The sequence below is a fragment of the Passer montanus genome, unplaced genomic scaffold (assembly GCF_014805655.1).
Source record: "Passer montanus isolate IOZ18808 unplaced genomic scaffold, ASM1480565v1 scaffold12, whole genome shotgun sequence".
NCBI classification, from domain to species: domain Eukaryota; kingdom Metazoa; phylum Chordata; class Aves; order Passeriformes; family Passeridae; genus Passer; species Passer montanus.
The window spans coordinates 5,137,579-5,159,387 of record NW_024358722.1 but is presented as its reverse complement, the minus strand read 5'-3'; the positions used below and the strand labels follow the sequence as shown (position 1 = coordinate 5,159,387).

Below are 21,809 nucleotides of genomic sequence, written 5' to 3'. Positions count from 1 at the left end.
ACAAATATGTTCAAGGAAAAACAAGGTCTGAATGTTAGACTCTATTGGGTTTGGGTAGCACTGGCAGGGGTGTGTCAGGACAGGGGCAGCTTCTCAGAGGCGGTGCCAGAAGCTTCCTCTGTGTCTGACAGAGCCAAAGCCAGCTGGCTCCAAGCCAGACGCATGCTGACCAAGGCTGAGCCCATCAGCCACGCTGGTTGTGGCTCTCAGATAATATACTGGAGAAGAGAATAAAAACTCTGAAACAGCAACTTCAGCTGGAATGAGGATATGCACTAGAAACAGCAAAGAAGACACCAAAGGCAGTAGGGGTAGAAGTGATTCAGGTGTAGGATCAGAGATTCCCCTGCAGCCTGTGGTGCAGACTGTGGTGAGGCAGCTGGGACTCTGTAGCCCCTGGTAGTCCATGGGGGAACAGAGATCCACCTGCAGCCCATGGAGGTTCACAGTGGAGTAAATATCTGCCTGCAGCCTGTGGAAGACCCCATACCAGAGCAGTTGGTTGTCCAGAGGAAACTGTGACCCCACAGGAAGCCCATGCTGGAAGAGGATCCTGGCAGGACCTACAGGCCCATAGAGAGAGAAGCACACACTGGAACAGTTTGTTGGCAGGATCGATGACCCCACACAGGACCCGTGCTGGAGTAGGTCACAAAGAACAGCAGCCCACACTGGAGAAGTCCATGGAGAATTGTCTCCCATGTGTGAGACCCCACATGGGAGTGGGGGATAAAGTGTGAAGAGTCCTGCCCCTAAGGAGGAAGGAACAGAAGAGACAATGTGTGATGAATATCACCCTGTACTGCTTGAAGGCAGAAATTAGAGAAACTTGGAGTAAAGTTCAAGAAGAGAGGGATGGGAGGAAGGTATTTTTAAGGTTTGGTTTTATTTCTCATTATCCTACTCTGATTTAATTTGTAATAATTAATCTAATTTCTCCGAGTCTGCTTTGCCCATGGTGGTAATTGGTGAGTTATCTGTTCCTGACTTTATCTCAACCCACCAGCCTTTCATTATATTTTCTCTCCCATGGCCAGCTGAGGAGAGTGACAGAGCAGATGTGGTAGGCACTTGGCCTGCAGCCAGGGTCACCCCAGCATATACTCGCATAATTGATCAAGGAGATAATAACTTTGAAACAGCAAAACTTCTGTCTTGCATAATAGTCTGAACAAAGCTCTAAACCATACCAGTAGAACCAGGTTTGAGCCAGCTTTGTTTGACAGCCAACTCTACTTAGCCACCATAAAAAGATGTTACCTATTTCCCATGTAACTATGAAATTCAGTTGAGTTTCAGAAGAATTATCTTTATATAGCACACATTAAATATAGTCCTGCATAAGATCTACCACAAGATTTTCCCACTTCCACACCTGATAACAGGTGTGGCCATTCTGACTCCGTACTTGGCATTGGCTGCTGTCCACAAGTCAAGGGCAACCCAGCCTTTCACAAACATTAAATGCCTTTGGTGCTGTCACCAGGAAGCACACCAGAAATGACCAAGCAGTCAGCTGTGCACAAAGCTCATGAACATATCTCAAACACACAATGGGGAAAGATAATAACAAGGGCATGAACAAAAACATTTAGCAGAAGGTCCTTACTCAGAATGAAAAATTTTCCCACTGAACACCAAGACAAAAATCACCTGGAAATGAAATCTCAGGTTGCTAATACCAGAGAGCCAAAACATCCCCAAACTAGTCTAAAAAAAGTGCTACTAAAAATATTATTGTAACTGAAAGCCTCTTTAGTAATGAAACCCTCATAATACTCTCTTGACAATCTAACTAGCTTTTCAATTTAAAGTGCTATATCTTGATTTGATAAATGGAGATGCTGTTTTTTGAAAACAAATCAGGTTGTTCAGGCTACATCCAGGTTATATATGAAGTTGGTAAAAAAAATAAACACAACAGAATGCTTTCATTATGTGAGGACCGCTTCAATTAAAAAACATTTTTTTTCTGCTAAGACCATGCTACCCATTCTTCCTCAAATCACACCAAAGCTATTGCATTACTTTTCAAAAGAGACACAGCAGCATTACTGGTACCCTGTGCTTACACTGCTCACATACTGAAAGCAAAAGCTTTCACATGTCTTTTCCTAAAATCATATCATATCCTGAGTTGGAAAGGACCCACCAGGATCACCGAGTCCAACTCCTGGCCTTGCATAGGACACCCCAAGAATCACACCATATGCCTGAGAGTGTTGTCCAAATACTTCTGTCAGGCTTGGTGCTGCGGACAATTCCCTGGGGAGCCTGTTCCAGTCCCCAACCACCCTCCAGGTAAAGAGCCTTGTCCTCATATCCAACCTAAACCTCCCCAACACAGCTTATGCCATTCCCTCAGGTCCTGTCACTGGTCACCACAGAGAAAAGTTGTGTGCCCAGTCTGTTTCTTCCTCAAAATGATCCACAGGAAATTTATTGTTCTGGTCATTTGCCTTGGCCCTATGACTGGATGGCAACTGCAAGATTTAGACAAACAACTGAGCTGCATTTGCAAGCAAGGCTTACAATACCATGCGCAGTATGCTCACTGTATCACAAGTGTATACATTTACTAAGAAATTAAAGAAAATAGAGCAGGAATGTTCATCATCAAGCCCTCAGAGTTCAAACCTGCTAAATGTATTCAGTATCACATTTACCAGGAGGGTGTTGACAGGTGGCAACCTGTCAATAGCAAAGTATTTTGTCATTCCTACAAACTGAATGCAGCCATTTGTCTAACGGACATTATATGGCCTTTAAAAAGCATATTTATTTGTGGCTCTGCCTGTCCTGTATGAACCTTCTCCCCAGGATTACAGACTGGGAAAGTACAACTAATCCTGACCAAAGAGTTCTAACAAGAATTACCAGCAGAACTCAGACTTATGACTCTCTTCCTCCATTTCTTTCTCTGTGCAACAAGTGAGGAGCCAAAAAGAGAGAAGAGTGAGGGACTGTTCATTAGTATTTGATTGAAGTCATTTGGAAGCCACATTTTGGTCTATGGCTGAACTTCAGCCTCCTAAGTCCTTGCAAGTACTGACAAAGCATCAACAATCACCCTTCTCTTCTTTAGTGTCCTGAGAACTCCTTCAGCATCTATTGCCTGTGCATAGGGCTCAGAACCCTCACTGCATCTCCTGAACTGAGCCACGGGAGCTGCGCAAAACTTGTGTTACCTCCATGGGAGAAGTACCTGGATAACATAGGGACCACAGACCAGTATCCTCTCCCAGTTCTGCTACATATCTCCAATGAGAGAATAGAGGTGTATTGATAGTACAATTAATGTCACTTCATCTTGGGAGACTATGACAAAAGGCAATCAAAGCATAAGGGTATATAAGCTAAAATACTGAAAGACTTTCAACCGGACTAATTTCTTACATACAGGCAAATCATTACCATTCCTATTTATAAACGAACAAAGAACCAATTAGTGACTACAAGCCTTTTTGTACAACAAAAGGGTATGCTGTGTTCTGAAAAAGGCACAAGCCATCTCCAGCTAGCTCTACTCACTCTATGCTGGCAATGATTAGAGACATTCTTCACTTGTAAGTTTAGATTCTTCCTGCTGAAGTTCATTAGGATGGATGAGAAAAGAAAGACACTGGTTCTGCTTCTTTGAATACAACCTAAGTCAATTTTAAATGTATCTAATTATGGTCATCAAACCATAAGCAATTCCTGTGATGAATTACTAAAACTGTTTAAATAAATCTGTTGGAGAAGAGGAACAGTAATTATTTTGAATTAGTGATCAGGAAACAAGTCCAAAATATTCTTTCGCACCAGTCCTAGGAACTTAATTCCAGGAGTGTCACAGCATATGTCATAGCTGAGATGGCTACAATACACAGAGTATCACCGTACAATTTCAGAAGGCTTTAACATTCACCCATACAGAGTATCACCATACCACATCAGATAGCTCCAAGTATCTGCCCATACAGACCAACATCATGCCTCATCAAAGGCTGTATCTGCCCTTCTTGTTCTTTAGCCCAACCTTTTATACCCCTCATGTTCATGCACTGCACCTGTGTGCCCTCTGTTCCATTTGCTGATTGCTCCGTGCACCTGGGCTCTCCATGGCTCATTCCTTCAATGCTGCTCAGCTGCTTTTCACAGCGGTACCCACTGGGGATGAGGCTTGGCCACAGCCCCACTCCCAATTACCACAAACTGTGTACCTACACTGGAGGATTCCAGACTTATCTTACTTGGTAAAATCTCAGCAGTGGGACAATACAAGGAGTGCAGGATACAGCAAGCTGTGTATGCATCCCTCTTAGCTACAGAAGCAGCAGAAACAATAAAAGAAGGTATATTTGAAAACTTGCTCTTGGAAAAATTAATGAAAAAATGTCTTTGGTAATCAAAGAAGAAAACCTCAATATACACAGAAAAATACAGACAACTACTTCAAAAGAGCTCTCAACCACTATAGTCTCCTTAAGATGACAGATCTGAACAGAAGTCCCACCACTCTCACACCATCTGCTCTGCCTACCTACTATCTACCATGTGCTGTTATACAGGAGCCAGACCTTTTGTTTTGGCTTCCTCTCCTCTCAGTCTTTTGTCCTGCTGCACCAAAATTTCCCAGTGAACATCAGACATCTTGCCTGAGATTGGTACTTCCCTGCAAAAAGTCCTGGTTTTGATACACTCTGCTAAATAAAAAGCTGTCTTGTAAGAGACATTCATCCTAAATCATATTGCTTTAAGATCAGTAGCATCATGGTAAGGATAGTATAGAGCAGCATGCTGAATGGACTGTGCTTTTTCTACTGAGTTTAAGGGCATTTGAAGAATCTTTTAAATTATGCCACCAAGGACTGCCCAGAGAGGGAAGCTGCTTGGGAATATACTGAGGTCACAGCAAACCTTACTCAGCTTTCTCTTTCCCCTCCATGCCTGCCCTCAAGTGCAGCTTAGCGTGGGATTCTGACAGCAGGAGGTTCCCACTGCAGGCCTTTGGCTTCATCTCTCCATCAGCCTCCAGCCTCTCAGTTCTTCTCAGGGACTCTCCATGCACTCTGAAGAACAAAGATCCCAGGCATTTTTCTGGGGCTCTGGGAGCTGCTTGCCTCATTCCTTCTGAGGAAACAGCTGGAAAGTTGCCCTCAAAAACTAATTTGTGAGCTGCATCCCTTCCAGAAGTTTTATCAGCTGCTTGTTTCAAGCAGGTTTTTATAGAATAATGGGAGAGCTGGACTGGATGAAAAGAACTGGATCAGTGTCTTTGCCTATCCCAGGCACCAGATCCTCAAACCCAAATCATTCTTCACAAAGTCCCCAGTTAAAGCTTTTTACAGATGCAGAAACATGCAGACTACTTTCCCCCTCTTCCCATCTCGCCCTCCTGGACTCAGAGGTAGCAAAATGTTACACATAGTGTCTGCTTTGGAAAACACAAAGAGTCACCTTTTTCTGCTTCTGTCCAAGAGCTGTCTGGAAAGGCTAAAAAGCTCTCAAGTGTAAAGGATTTATCAAACCAAGACACAATGGCACTGATAATGAAGAACATAACAAAGAGATGCATAATTTTAATTATCTTCCCTCTTAGGGTAAAACAGGAGAGAAAGACAAGAATCCTCTTAGATCACAGGAGGATTGTAAGAAAAGGGAAGAACCATTAGAGAGCCCTGTTGGCATAAAACCAAATGGGCATGAACAGGTTATGAACAAATTTAATTTGGAAATTAGAAGCAGATTTATAAACATCAGAGGAGTGAGGTTCTTGAATGGCTTCCCAATAGGAAGCAACAGGAGCAAAATCCATTCGAGACAGAGATTGATAATTAACTAAAAAATCCTACAACATAATTTCCTGCAATTACAAAAATGGTGTACTCCGTTTCTCTGGAGGTCTCTTTCAGTCTTGCACACCTCATCCTCTGCTGAGCCAAGACAGGATAGATAAATAAATAAAAACTAGAGACAAGGTACATTAAAAGTGGAATATTGGCAGGGCAGCTAGAATAAAGGTCCTTTCTTTATTAAGCAATTTTATGGAAGTTTTTTTGAGTGTCATTTATTCACCTGTATGTACTTATGTATTTTCAGGTAAAAATTTGTGTCATAAGGGAAACAGGATTAAACTTCCATGGCATCTATGATCACCTGCAAGGAGCAGGATGGAGGTGAACCCTCCCACCTACCATGCAATCAGTTGACTACATTGTTAGAATTTATCTTCACTGACCTGCATCCAGGGGTTAAAGCTGTCAAAAGAACTGTAAAAAGAAGTAAATAAGAAAATAATGCAGGAAGAATTCAAGTGAAACAAAGAAGTTTCATAGCCAAGAAATGTGTGGATGGGTATAGAAATGATCACCTTTCTTTTTCAGACTTGACCAAAGTTTTGCTGGAAAGAAGTCCCTGAAAGCATTAAAAAGAGTCAGCAGGGAGAAATTACATTCTATTTCTATATTGAAAAGGCCAGGATAATAACACCCTATTCTACACACAAGAAAATGCTAAACACATGAAACTGAAAAAGCATGAAAAATATAGCACTGTAACATAAGAAATCATCTGTGAAGTCTCCTGTAGCACATCAAACATGAGGTATTCATTCATTCCCACAAATGGAGTCAGTGTTGATCTATAAGCTGCAGCACAATATTACACATTTTGGTTTCATGATAAGCTGCAGCTCTGTATTACACATTTCAGTTTCATGCATTTAAGCCAGACAAACATTCCCAGGGGATTGAAAGAACCCGCTACAGTGAGTTGTGGTTCTATTTTGGATCATATCACAGCATAACAAATCACAGTTTCAGACACTGGGATAAGGGGCTCAATAAAGCCAGTAGCATGATAACTTCATGTATCTCCCTTCCACACATGCAGCCATGTGTAGAATCAAATCCACCTCAGGCCTTTCAAACTGTACAGCTACAAAGTAACAATGACTCTCATACCTGCACGTATCCATTATTCATCAACACACATACTCTTAAATACACATAATTTATCACATACCATTGTACAGCAGTAGCTATCTAACCCTGTCCACACACTTCAACACTGTTTACCATATCTGATCTCTTAAATTTAAAAAAAAAATAAGCAGAGAACATAAATGTTTAATGCAGAAGTTCTTTTGGTGGTGCTGGTTTGTTCTGCTGTTTTTTCATTCACGTCCCATTCAAAGTGGTCCTCAGAAGCTGAGTCCCTTTATGTATTTGGTAACCTACCAGCTCCCTGTGACTGCTGTCCCACAAGAAACTCTGAGGGCTGGAATGTTGCACTGTTCCCTTGTTGGTCTAGCAGATTTTTGGTGTCAAAGAGGTTTGCAAATTAAGTATGGAAGGAAAAAAAGGAAGGAAAAATATAAGCCATAACTTAAAGACTGAAGTGGAAAAACAGCCATATTGCCAGTACTCCTGTTGATCTTTGCTCTGTTTCCCAAAGAAATCATGTCAAAACATGCAAGAGCATTAAAAATGAGGGTTTTTTAATTAAAATACCTTACAGCACCCTGTGCAGATTAGCAAAATCTTCTGAAATATGAAAAGATTTCTGTTAATCACTGAGTAAAGATGAGGGACAAGACTTCCAAGAGAGTGCAAATATTTGAGGTACGAGATGCTATATTTTCCTAAAGAATTTTGCACATTAGATGCCTGACTATTCATGTCATTTTGTTCTCAAGCTGAGAAACTGAAAATTTCTCTCTGAGCTATTTTGATTGACTGAGCCTCGGGACACAAAGCCAAAGTAGCAAGCATGAGCATAAGTCTCCAAACTTTCACAGCGACTTTCTTGTCCTCCCTGTCCTTCCTATTGTGCTCAAAATTGAAGCACTGTAGTAGTTTCATTCCCTCCACCTAATTAAGTTGCATTGAAAAGGTAAATGAAAGCAGGGAAAAACAGCTTGTCTAGAGTATGTTTCCATTTTTCCATTTTAATTTCACCTACAAGTCACCCACCTTAAACATGACATTGGATGATTGGCAAAAGCATAACATTATTGCTTAAAACCTAACATCTAACTAGAAGTCCTTGTTTGTTCTTGGGTATTTTCTTAAGTGGAAAAAAAAAATAGGAAAAAAGAAAAGGTTTTTCAATATAAATAAATCCCAGAAGGGCTTCCAACCAAAATGCTTATAGTATTAGACGATGAAAGAACTGTTAGGGAAGTGAACAAGAAACAGGAAGTTGGAACTACCTGGCCAAGTTTCACTCTATAACCTGAGTAGTGTGCCATTAAAAAATAACCAGCACAAAGAGTGAAAAACAGCTTCCAGTATAAATATATACTTTTATGATCAAGTTCTCCATAGATATAAATTTAATTTTTTCCTAGAGAATATGATTAAAAGACAGTCATTGTTTAAATCTCAGGGAAAAGGGGAAGCAGACATATATACAAACAAAAATATAAAGTTTGCATGATATTTAAAAACAGTACCTCTTTTTAAAACATCCTGCCAAAAGGTTTAGTCTACACTACAGTTACTACACATCATTGCAGGTATTACAACAAGCCCTGTGCCACTGTCACACACAGTCCCTCTGTCCCACCCTGAAAGAAAACCATCTGCAGTTCAGAGGCTTTGATTTCTAGATGAGCTTAATGCAAAAGCCCTCATGAAACTTTCCAAAGGGCCTCTGAATCAGGAAAAGAACGCAGAGCTTAAAAACACCAGGCTTGTGTAACACAAGTGGAGTACTGAAAAACCACATTCAATTGGGAGATTGAATGATTCACAGGGCTGGTAATGGAATACAATATGTCCTTCTACTGGGTCACTAGGCTGAATCCATTCTGGATGACAACCAAAAACCATTCCCATTTGATTACTGCTCATGTGAAATGAATTGATCAAAGCTGTCCTGATAAGTGAGCAAATTTGTCACTTGAAACAAAAAGATCCACAAGAACTTCTGTCAGCAAAACCTAACGAGATTCAAGAAGAAGCCATCTCAAAGTCTAAATAGTCAGCTCATTGTCAGGAATCTGACAATGCTGGCAAAAAAAAAAAAAAAAAAAAAAAAAGAAATGAAAAAATTAAAAAAAAAAGAAGTTGAACAGAAATATGCTAAATGTTTGGTTTGATCCACTGACCGACCCAAAACACAAAACTAGAGAGCAGCACTGGGGAAGATGACTCAGCCATGGTTAAAGGTATCACTTATTCTGTGACTGATCAAAGAGACTGCAGTCTTCCAACTCTGTCAGTTTAACAGCTTTCACCAAAAAAAAAATAAATCTAACTCACCAGTGAAGTTGTCCAAGATTTTTTGAAGATAATAATCCTTCAGCTTACTGGGATCTGTACTTAATAGACAGATGGGGTGCCAAGAGGTAGTTCAGCCCCAGCTGCCAGTGCACCTTTCTATTTCAGCAAACCCAGTTTCCTGCCTTTTAGCACACACAAATTTGGCACATTTAATCAAGTAAGTGTTCATTTTCATAAAATATCAAATTGCCAGAAAAAATATTTTGCTTGCCTACCAAAAGATAAAAATTGAGCCTTCGGCATGTTTTCTTAGGAAAAAAAAGACAACAAAAATGTTGCCATCTTAAGGCAAACACTAAAGCTATTACTTTATTTTGGTTCTGTTTCAGCTACTGTAAGATGTACTAAAACAAACAAACTCCTCCATCCACCTCTGTAACTCTGCATCAAGTCCTGAACCTAAAACTGTATGATAATTTCCAGTGTGTAGTCAAAGGCACATGAGAGTGAAGCACTGGTGTGGGCATGCACATACATGCACACAAACACACAGAGTATTTATAAACCCACTGCTGTAAGGGATTTGGCGTTTATTTTTTTAATTAACTGCAAATGATAACACAAGAGCTTTTCATCTGGCATGAGCTTGGATTTCATCAGCTGCTGGAAAAGATTCTCTTGGAGAAATAAAATTACAGTGTTTCTTCATGTTCTTTCCATGGATTTCAAAATAAACAGAAGTATATGGTCATGCCAGTTAATAAAGAGATGTAGGTAAAGTTATAGGTACACCTTGATACACACCCAGAAAGAGGCTGCAGAGCTAGACACGCACAACACATCATATTGGCTAAATGACAAAACACCCAGGTAAGAAAAAAAGCGAAGCCCAAGTGAAAAAGAACTGGACAGTAGCAAAGAGAGCCATTAGCCTTCCTGCTGCCCCTGGATATTACATTATACACAACGTGGCATAAAAGAGATTTCATTGTTTGATGCTCCTTCTGCCCATACGCCTTTCTCACCATGTCACATTTTTCAAATGGAACAATGTGTGACAGCGGGAAACTAAAAGTGATGTAGATGACTTCAGAATTGCTTTTAATCTCTGCTCCATTTCAAAAGTCAGAAGCTGCACTGTGAATCAGTTCCATGGCACACCCCACCCCATTCCCTCCCCCAAAGGGACCATTTGAAAAGATGGTAAAAAACACCATGAGTATAAAACTTAATCTTTTCAATGAAGGCACTGAGAAGTGCAGCCCTTACTAAATAACAGCACTGACATCTGCTACCTAGGTTTTTCCTTCTCATACGAAACCTTTACAATCCATGGTCTCTTGAATTTATGAAAACGGAGGAAGGAAAAATCTCAGCAGTACCTTATTTGGTCCCTAGAAAGCTAAAAATTCCTACCTCTACCTCTTTTCCTCATTTCATGCTACAGAACACACCAACTTGATACATACTTTTGCCAAATGCTCAGAAGATTATTTCACAGGTTTCAGGGTGTAGCAAAAAGAACAAAAGGGATTTCACCATTGCTTGATTTACTGTCTGGCAAGGTCAATGCAGTATTTAAATGTGATAATGATACATTAGGTCACTACCATGCTTTTGAAAGCAAAATTAAAGTGGTAGAGTGCCTAAAAAATTTTTAAGACTTCTTGTTCATTATTTTTACATAAAAGAAATAATACTCTCAACAATAGATTGAAATTAAAGAGAGATTGAAGTTTTCAAGGATTCTGAAGAATCTGGTGGAGAAAAAAAGAACTTGGGAATTGCATATAATAAAAGGAAAATATCAGTCATTAATTGTCTCAGACAAAATGACAGATGTACATATGTGAAGATGAAAATAAATTAATTCTTTGGAGGATGCTTATTCACATGACTATTGACAGATCTGATGTAGTCTACCTGGGATAGTCAGGGCTAGCTACATAGAGGTATCTACTTCACTGAATATATTCTTTGGGGAACACATTCCTGCATTAATTCCTTTCCATATCTACCTTCAGAGCTTTTAAATCTTATTTACTTTCCTTCATATTCTGTGCAAGTTAACATGTTTTGATCTTGCACAGGACAACATCTTGAGAGGTCTCCACTTACAGATAAACTTGTCCCACATGTAATGGAAAATGTGGCATTCCAAACGCTGAAGTAGAGACAGACAAATAAATCAGACATAAAACCACACCTATCACTGTTCAGTATAAAAAAACTACAAAATCACTTCTTAAAGAAAAGAGCAAGTTCCTGTTACCCGCACAGTCAGCCTTTGATATGAAACTGGGGTTTTAAGCTGGGATCCTGGCTCTCCTGTATAAAGAAGAAAGAGGCTTTACCTGCAACAAAGAACAAGGCCAAATTCACCACAGCTGTGTGAGCACCAGCAAACCTTTATAACCTGTGGTAACATCCAGCACTTTGTAAGGCTGGAAACCTTAAATTCTAAGAGAAAGGATTTTGCATTAAGCTTCATCAAATAAACTATTATAAGAAGCTCAAAGATTAATTAACCTGAAGGTCTGTGAAACAATGACATGAAAAATATACTAGATCTCAAGCTGACAGTAATTTGTTGAGTAATCATGAGTCTTGCTCTGGCTAAACTCATTTAGCAGAGTTACTGTCAGTGTAAGCAAGTAGTATACAAGTGCTCCAATGGCAGTCACAAAATTTATAGCACTGCCAGCATGCTAAGTATTGACTGGCAGGTAAAAAGATTAGTGGTCTCTAATGAGAAAAGCTATTCAAGGAAGCTCTGTTTCTTTAATTTAGCATAAATACAGGTGGAGGATCCCTTTACATTTTAAATATCACACGCATATGCCATATTAAGCTAATGTTTTGGGAACTCTGCAGGAGTTAACTGCATGACCTCAGCATCAGCCACAGACAGACTTACAGTGTTGACTCCCAGGTACAAAGTAACTTGAAGTAAACCACTTGGGAGCAAAATAAAACAAATATTAAAGTGAATTTCCAAACAACACAGTAAAAATCAGATCTGGCACATCATATTATCATCTCCATTTGTGAAGAAAAGATTTTAACTTTAAATATAGGCAATTAGGAGGATTAAACTGAAACAACTACAGCAACCGTATTAAACGTAATGCAGACAAACAGTGGGGAGATGCAACTTTTAAGAGCTTAGCTGGACATCAGCAATGGTGGAGGAGGCACTTTGAATGCATAAATTAGCCTCCTACGAAGGCAAGCATCTGCTAGGTTCAAATGTGCCTCAGAGTGTCTGATGGCACTATCATTCTTAATGAACTTGCAATCTGCTTGAAGGGAAGTGAAGGAGATTCCTCAATAAGTTACTGAGGCAGCAGTCAGACACCTGACTAATGCCTGCTAGTTCAGAGAGGAACTGAAGAGGGAAATCTTTCCTCTGATGCAGTAAATTCTTGTTACAGGCCATTCATAACTGGATGTCTAATGAAGCATAAGGAGTACAAAGAAATGTCTGCTTTTGTCTTGAAAAACTACTAACATCACATGGATACACCACCGTACAATAAGTGCTTTACTCTCTCTTGCAGGTAAGAAAGTTGTCTTCTCTTCACATACTCCACTGATTCAGCAGAAGTGGTAGAACTCTAAACTTTTCAATGAGGCATAATAATTGGTAGTCAGAATGACTGTGTTCCATATGGTCATTCAGTTCTTTTAATCTGCTTTGCCCAGCATGTCTCACATTAAGGACTCAAAACCTGCAAATCTTTCCACTCCACTTCAAGTGATTTGTAAGTAACAGGAATACAGTCAGACAGAAAAGTCTTGTTCGAGGCACAACCAAAGCCCTGGGTCACGATAGAAACATCAAATTCTAACAGAGGTTGGATCACAGGGGAAATTGACAGCTCTGGTCCTTCCCTACTGACAAGAGAGCTGCATTAGTTAAAATAATGACTTCATTCCTTTAAAGCCTTTGATTTAGGTAAACCCAAATTCCTACTCCACAAAGAAGAACATTTTACACCTCAGGTGATACATAAGCAAGTATACACACAGAAAGGTGTGAAGAGAGTATTGCTGCATTTTCTAACTCTTTGTTTATATGGGTGAAATATGGCACAACTGTCAGTCTCTTGTAGCAGTATTGGGGTTTCTATGAGGAAAGCTGTGCACCTGGACATGACCCTTCCCCTTTCCCAAACTACTTAACAGTATGCCATTCAGTCATTAGGGTTTACAGTCTTAGTCACTTGTAGATCTCTAACCTTTGCTGTACATCTGCACTGGATACAAAGGATATGTTCCCATGTCAGACATCCAATTCCAGCCTCCAACTTGATTAACACTGAGTGACAGTTCTTCCTCATCTTCTACACCACTACTGAAGTAACATTTCTGTCAAGAGATTCCACACTTTCCCTTCCCTTCTTGATCCAGTATGACTTCACAACACACTCCAGAAGAGATAACAAGGTCATAACCAGGCTCTAATGTATTTATCTTTGTAATTCAGATCATCTTGTACAAAACAATCAAACAAAAAAACTACCCCCAAGACTTAAGGTAATGAAAATTAAAAACATTGGCTGCTCCAACTGGATACTATAGCTTGGCACTAGTGTGAACAATTGCTGGTTTAATGGTTTAAAACATCTCGCCTCCCCTCGATTTTCCCTTGGATTTTTACCAGCTCCCCGTGCCAGGGAGGCTGATGCCGGGTGCAGCAACAGCGCCCTCTGTCCGCCACGGGGGGAATGGCATCTCCTGCCTCTGCCCTCCCGGGGCTGACGATGTCGTTACTTACATTTAAACAAATATATGCAACATTTGCCCGGTAATACTTTGGCATCCAGATTTACACTGACAGCGCAGTTTTTAAAAGCTCCTTCTGCCTGCTGTACAAATCTCAGTGCGTTTATGACTTCAACACGAGACTTGTGTTTACTCTGGAAAAGTAAATGACAAGCCATTTCAAGCTTCTTGAAAGTTGGGGTTTGTTTTGTTGGCTTTTTGTTTGTTTCTTTCTTTCTTTTTTGAGATCTTCAATCATGTCCTAAGGAAAAGCCAATTACAACTCTTACTAGCTTTCTGTCCCCCCATACACAACAGCACTTGCTGGTTTCTCCTTCCTCACTCCTGCAGCAAAGCTTCTATGTGGAAAGAGGATTTCAAAAACAGGAGCACAAACAGTGACAAATCGTCAAAGTTTTTTACACTTTAATTTTGCCTCCATGTTTTCCCAGCTGTTCTGTTTAAAAGTTAAAGAAAAAAAGAAAAATAAAAAAAAGTTTGCAAAGAACATGACAAATTAAGAAACTGGAAAACTGCAGTCCAAGGAAGAGGATGTGATTCTAGTTTGACTTACCAATTTCATCCAGATGTATATTTTCCTACTTGCTTTTTACAGCGGCTGAGCTCAGTGCTCAGGAACGTCCATCCCGTGTCAGGGAGCCAGGCAGAGCGCTGATCCCCGCGCTGGATGCTGCAGAGTATTTAAATGTGAGGTGCCTGCTGCTGCTCCTGCTGCTGCTGCTGCTGCTGCTACGTGCGCTCTCTCGGACGCGGACCAGGAACTGCTTCCCATTCCCCAGCGCCGCTCCAGCGCTGCGGGCTGCGGGAGGCAGGGCCGGCCCCTGCTACTGTGCTGCGCTTTCTTAAAGGGCCCCGCGCCGGCCCGGCGGAGCGCTGGGCTGCGGGAGCGCCGGCGCTGCTCGGGGGCGCTGCGGGCGGGAGCGAGGGGCGCTCAGCGCCGCCGAAACCATCGCCGTGGGCGAGACGCGCCTTCCTACGTGCCTCGGGAACGCTCTTCCACGCAGCTATGCGCCCGAGGTGTGGCGGGGTTTAATCTTGGCTTCCGTGGCAGGAGGCGGCGGGGTCCGCACGGGGCCCCGGCAGCGGGCGCAGCATCCCGGCTGCGGCAGGGACCACCGCGCCCTCGCCAGCCTCCTGCTCCATGACTTACGCTGCGGCACGCTGTCCCCAAACCTGGTCTGCAGCGGGGGTGAGGGATTTCCCCTGGCACTCAGCTCAGTCTGACCTTAAGAGATTTTATTCCCTGTAAGGGAGAGGATATGATTTAACTGAATAAAAAGCCCTCATTTCCTAGTTTTTCTCTCCATTCATTCTCCAGATAGCTTTAGTCCCGTGTGAACCACTGTTTCTATCATGTTCGCTGATTTCTTACTTCACTTTTAACTGTATCTGATTTTAATTGCTAGATTAATGTTGAGAAGTTGTCTGCCTCGTGTGTGTTGCTGTCTGCAGTGAAAGAAACCACATTCTCTGTTAAATAGAAACACTGAAATTCAGAGATAGTAACACCATCTGCAAAGTATCTCTTTTTTTTTCTCATGGAAATATATGGTTTGCTCTTTGTATGTGTAAGACATTCATTTTTGTTGTAATAACTGAACTCTCATGATGACAATACCAATCAACACATATTGCAAGGCAAAGTCATATATATACACAGACAGATATGTGTATCTTTAATGACACATCCAGAGAAAACTAGTTACAGGAGGAAAATGCTGCCTTCAAACTTGCAGGCCAAACCAAACAAGATGAGGCCAAGTCACCACTGTCCTGTCCTCTCTGCCTTCACTTAAACCAATGCACAATAAGCACAGAACAGGTACAAATTGTTTGCTATCCATGATGTCTTTCTTTCTGTTTCTTTGGTTCTATGGAGGAGAACATGGGTACAAACCAAAAACTGAATGCAACCATTTTAATGATAATGGCCCATCACAAACAGGCTCAGTAGGTTCCCGCTAACTACTGGCATGTGTACCTTCTGCTTTGTAAGCAAAGTAGCCATTGGGCCACATGACTAAATTACAATACTCAGCACTATGAGCCTTCTATGAAACCACAGGGACCCAGCAGAGTTCCTCTAGTATGAGCTGTACTATGCTCCTGCCTTTCTCAGCATAAAGCCTGAGAAAGCTCTGTATTATTTACATATGCAAACTACATGCAATGCATGGCAGAACAGATCTTAATTCCATCAGTCATCCCCTCTGTTCACACATTCCTATTGGTCTATTAATCCTCACTTCCCACTCACATCTCTAGCTACCACTTATTTTATCTCTTCTTCTAAGTCCTTCCACATTTACTCCCTCTTTCCCCGTTCTGCATGCCACATACTTCTGTAGCTGATCTCTACCTTTTGAGCTCCATCTAACTGCCTTGGTTCCCCCCTCCTCACCTCTTAACTTCTCAGTTTCTCATTGGAAGAGGAAAGAAGGCCTGAAAGGAGACCTGGGAATGATTAACCAGTTCCTTCTCTTGCATCCCTCTCCTTTCTACAGCAAAGGTTCTGGAGATAGAGACTTGTATCCAGCCCTAGAATCTAACCTGCAGCAGCAGGGCACAGGGGTTAGGCATGCTCACATTACCAAGGCTGTCTCCCTGCTCACAGTTCCACACCGAACCATTTATTATGGTACAATGTAGCAAAGATAAATGGCCCTATTAGTTAAAAGTTAATGAAACACCCTTCTTTAAGACAAAGCTGGTCATCCATTTAGTGCCATAGCTAAGATTATTCTGATATGTTCAAAGCAGGCAGAGTCTGTCTACAAGACAATAGGATAAGGTGCTGCAGTGGATGGGAAATTGAATGGCAAAGATACCAATGATAGAGAGAAACTAGGGGCCGGGGAAAAGCTAAAGTGATGCTCCGCTGCTCCACACACACAAAACAAGAATATGCAAAACACCAGAAAGTGCCAGCAGGAAACTGCCACTGAAAGAATGATCTCATCACCATAAATGTTAAGACAAAAAAGGAATATCTGCAGTTCCTGACATATGTTGCTCCTTACTCTCCTCATAATCCCATGTGAAAGCTGGCCCCCCTCTCACCACAGCATCTGGATGTTCCATTGACAGAGCATTGTCTCATGGCTGCAGCACAACTCCTGTTTTCTATTACTGGCTGTAGGAGAAATGTGTGGTATATTAAACAAGGACATAGAATTTGAATTCTGCTGCATGCTTCAATATTTAGTCACCAGTAAATGAAACTAGGTAATAACTGATTCTTTCTGTGACTCTGCTTGCTCAATTACAACGAGGTACATTAAACTCTGGTGTTACATAATTCAATACTTGCATTAGTAACAGCTTATGGTAAATCCAGTTTTTTATTATTAAATACTGAAAGGAAACTGAAAAGTGTTGCAGTTTGCAGAAATATTTGATTCTGTGGAGTATTCCCCTTGCACAAGAAATGGCATTTAATGGAAGATATTTTGGTGTCTTAGCTTATAGTGGACAGCAAAACCAAAAGTCCTGCCAAATGTGCCAAAAAATAAAAATGTGTGTTTGTTTCTCAGAACAGTGTATCACGTCTACCTTGCAAGGCAGCACAAACACACCTACAAAGGCAGCTCCTTCTAAATTTAGGTATAAAACTATTAAAGAAATCACCTATTTTCACAAGAGTTTCTAGCTTCTGAAGACAAAGGTCAAAACCAAAAAAGCTGTAGCATTATTTGTGTATAAGGGCCCACAATAGTTAGGAGTGAAAAGGGGAAAGGGACATAGAAAATTGTTTGCTGCTCAAAACCGTATTCCTTTCAGAAGACAGAAGCAAAAGCATCTCTGTAGATATGAAGTGTTTGTTAGATCCCTCATCAAAACAAAAGGACACGGGTATATTAATGTAACAACAAAAGTGTCCATTGTGAGAGGGGACCCAGTGCCAGGCTGCCTGCTCCATCTGACAGTGAGAGTAAACACCACGGCTCTGTGCACTTGGCTGCGTGCCTTGCCTGACACCACCACCCCGTGCAGCCACAGGGTCAGCAGCTCAGTCACCACAGGGTACAGGACTAACAGGACTTTCCTACCCTCCCATCATCTCTGCACTCTCTGAAATGCCACACAGCATTTTGAGTCTGAAACACAGAGCAGTGTTACTGCTATACACTGACCTTGGATGTAATGTGGTGGTGGATCCATGGCTATTGTCACTTACCAATGAACCACACAAAATTCTGTCCCCTGTTGCTGAGGGGCTGAAATGAGGCATGTATAGTCAATACAACAGAAATGCATGTACATTTGTTTACTTTATATAATCCTCCTAAATATATATATATGCTTTTTCAGATTAAAGTTTTTCAATCCTAACCTAACCAACATCTTTAATGTTGTTGATAGATCACTTTGACAACCTGCCTTGAACTTTTAAAAAATAAAGATCTGGACAAAGCTCATCTGAAATGACATTCATTATTATTTAAAATTTATAACTTGTAATACCACAAGATTTTTTTTTTGCATTTGATGAGCATATAACGTATGTGCGCACTTGTACATGCATGTATGCATTTACATATGAGTATATTCAGGCAGATGTTTGAGGGAAACTGTGACAGGGTTAGCTTGCATATGATTTATTTCTGGTGTCATTATTTTCCTGCAGCATTCATTACACTGTGGAAGAATACAGTTTGTAAGATGCCACTGCAAACCCAGCACAAGCATTTCTTTTTAGTGAGTTTATTTTCTCAATCAAAAAAATGGTTAGGAATATATAAATAAATTTGATCCTAGGAACTAAACCTTATCAGATCTGTAAAAGTTATATAGTTAATGGAAGTTACAGCATTCAATATGAAGATAATTTCTTGAAAGTGCCTGAAATCAATGTACTAGTTATCAAGCTACTTCTATTAATTGTTCTTAAATGAAAAGGTTGGGTTTCCCTTTCATAAAATGGCCTACACCACATAATTTAAGTCAACTAAAACTGCATTCAAATCTGTATCCATCATAGTAAGATGTTGGTGGACCTTCCTGGAGGCAGCACATTTCAATTTTTGTCTTTTTCTCTGTGTTTTTTACAGTTCCTTGTCTTTTATTGGCCTCTCAAGCCTGTTAAATACTTGCCCCTGTATTGGTTAAGATGTAGTAAGTGGTCTGCACAAGTTGTGTGCTGGCAGGGGAACATGAAAAAGGGAGGGGAGGGGAAAGGAGGGGAGGGGAGAGGAGAGATCAGTAGTTGCTGCATCTTGGATAACAGCTATGGAAAGAAGAAAGGCATTTACCCTTCAAAAAGAAGAAGCTTAGGAGCTTTTAGAAAGTGAGTCATCTTTACCTCAACTGAAAGTAAAACAAAAAAAAAATGCAACTTTTACAGGAGTTGTTTCTTTTCTCCCTGTAGTTTTGCTTGGTATATCTCAAACATCTTCAAAGTGAACCTCCATTTTCAGATAACAGCCCAACTCAAACCCACATCCCTGAAGGCAAAAGAGTCAGAATCAGCCAGAATTAGATTAAATTTCCTGTCCCTAAAACTCTGATCATCTGTAGGCAATTAAAGGTAGTTACCAGTCCCAGACAACTGTAAATATTTGTAGTCAGCAACTTCATCATGGCTTCATTTGCCTCCTTTGAAGAAATTTGTGTTATGTTCACACCTAACACCTTATGACCATTTTGAACATCTTCATGACATCTTGCACAGACCAGAGATTTAGAAAAAGAGTTGTTCAGCTGAATTTCATTTAGCAAATTAGAGGCCACTAATTTGTGCCCTCTAACTGCAATCTTCCTCTGCCTTCCCCATCATTTTGTATTGCTTCCTTCTATTGTGTATATATTTTCCCATCTTCCAGAGGAACAATTTTTATTTTAAAAATCTCTGTTCTACCAAATGTCATCTTACAGAAAGATGCAGGATACAGGCAGGTGATCTGTATCACAAAAATTATTATGAATATCTTGTTGTCTACATTTTACTAAATAAATACCTGAACTAAGGTGGCTGGCATGAGCTTGTCCCTAGACAGCTGTTTCAATAATGATCTGCTTAATGACATCCTTCAATGTTTTTCATTTGAAGGACTTTTTTACCTTTTTGAAAAAGAATCCAAGCTCATTAAGCTGCACTGCAACATAAACTTCCACTAATAGAGTTTGGGCTCTGAATGATCAGGGGTTGTTTTCCTTTTTATTCCCCTGATATACGCACATGGACTTGTTTAGCTGCATAGAGGGGAGGGATGTGGGGGTCTTTTTAAGTTTTGGAAGTGATTAGGAAATACCAGATGTTGTATTGACCATCATTTAATTAGCAATTATCTAGATCAACATGTTTTATTCCAACCAAGAAAAGGGCATCGATACAGTCAGAAGTAAAGTTAGTCTCCAGCTATGAACACAGAGATCTCAGTGACTTCCAGGAAAAACCAAAGTGGTATCTATCAAAGGAACAGAGAAATGGAAAGGGAAAGGCTATTTCCCCTTCTTATTCTGATGCAGGATCTAGGCTAGATACTTTAGTCTTGTTGACTACTGGTTGACACAAAACCAAAATGAAACAGTAATGTCAGTTTTTAAACTGCTCTTGTAACTCTGTGGTCTATAAGCTGACAGAGGCATGTTAAGACCCTAGTGCCAATAGAGCGGCCTTGGGATTTTTAAAATGATACTTGGCTACTATTGGATCCTGAAACAGCTGCTCAGCAGCCAGGGAACTCCAGCTAAATATCCTCCTTTTTGCAGAATTGGTGACTGAGCTGTCCCACTGCTCCTATTCTACCAAGAAAACTCACTTTTTTCCTTTGAAAATTATTTCAATATACCCAGTTCTGCAGGCTTTTAAGTGCTTTGTAGCATCTCAGTGGAAAAAAAGTAGCTGGAGCAAAAAGCCCTGGTTCTAGCAGTGATGCTCCACAGGGGACAACATTTGTTTACTGTATATTTTTTGCAGAAGATTTAGAAGAATTCGTTTCAGTTGGTGTGTCTTGCTAAACTCTGATTACTCATATTCTTGGAAGTTTACATGCAAACTAATCAGCAGCACTGATTTCCTAGTAAGAAGCAGAAATCAATTAGCAAAGCAGTTGACCTTATTATAGAAATTAATTGCAAATGACATTAGTTTCAGTGTTTGATAGCCAAGCTCTTTATTTTGGCTTTGGGGGCTTTGGTGTTTTAGTCTAGCTTGGGTTTGGGTTTTTGTTTGTTTTGCTTTGGGGTTTTTTGCCCTCCCTCTATTACACCACTCTTAACCTGCCCTGATTTTTCTTAAATATAATTTTCATCACATGAAATCTGTCCTACTTTGTGACACACACTTTCCTAAAGGATACTTGACCTTCTTTACAGGAATTCCTGTATGCTTAGGAGTCCTGGAAATGGGACAATGTTCCTACGGAAAGGTGGCTCCTTTCTTCTAGGCAAAGGATGCTGACTTGCTTTCTTGGAAATCTGTTTGACTGTGAGGGTGAGGGCAAGAGAGAAGAAAACTGTCTTTGTTGTACTTGGCAAGAGGGTTCATTTTATAGGGAATGCTGAGCACCCATGCTCCGGTGAGGTGCTAAGTAGTACATGTGTGTTTACCAGAAGGCAGAGTTGCTCTGGAGACAAAAAAATACATTTCTTTCTCTGTGAAGCAGTTGAGTGAAGAGGGGCACACCCAGGTTCTGCAAGCTTTAATTCCATCCTGGCAGTCTGAGCCGGAGGGAAACTTGGTGCATGCCAGGAGAGCAGCACATATTTAACTAGGTAGTGGCCCTGATTCTGTGCAAGATGTTCATGCACAGAGACTGAGCCCCTCAAACCATTGTTTGCTCCTGGACCACTGCACATGGCAGAGAA

The 21,809-nt window shown here is 40.7% G+C and overlaps 1 protein-coding gene across 3 annotated transcripts in view; it reads right to left on the bottom strand.

Moving 5' to 3' along the window:
* DAAM2 (dishevelled associated activator of morphogenesis 2) overlaps nt 1-21,809 on the bottom strand; it is a 202,292-nt gene that overhangs the window by 160,307 nt on the left and 20,176 nt on the right. The window contains exon 1 of one of the 3 annotated variants that reach the window (XM_039697966.1): nt 14,554-14,705. The exons of the other annotated variants lie outside the window; for them this stretch is intronic. The gene's annotated coding sequence lies outside the window, so the exon portion shown is untranslated. Of the gene's footprint in view, nt 1-14,553; nt 14,706-21,809 lie in introns of those variants that run through there. 3 annotated transcript variants of the gene reach the window in all.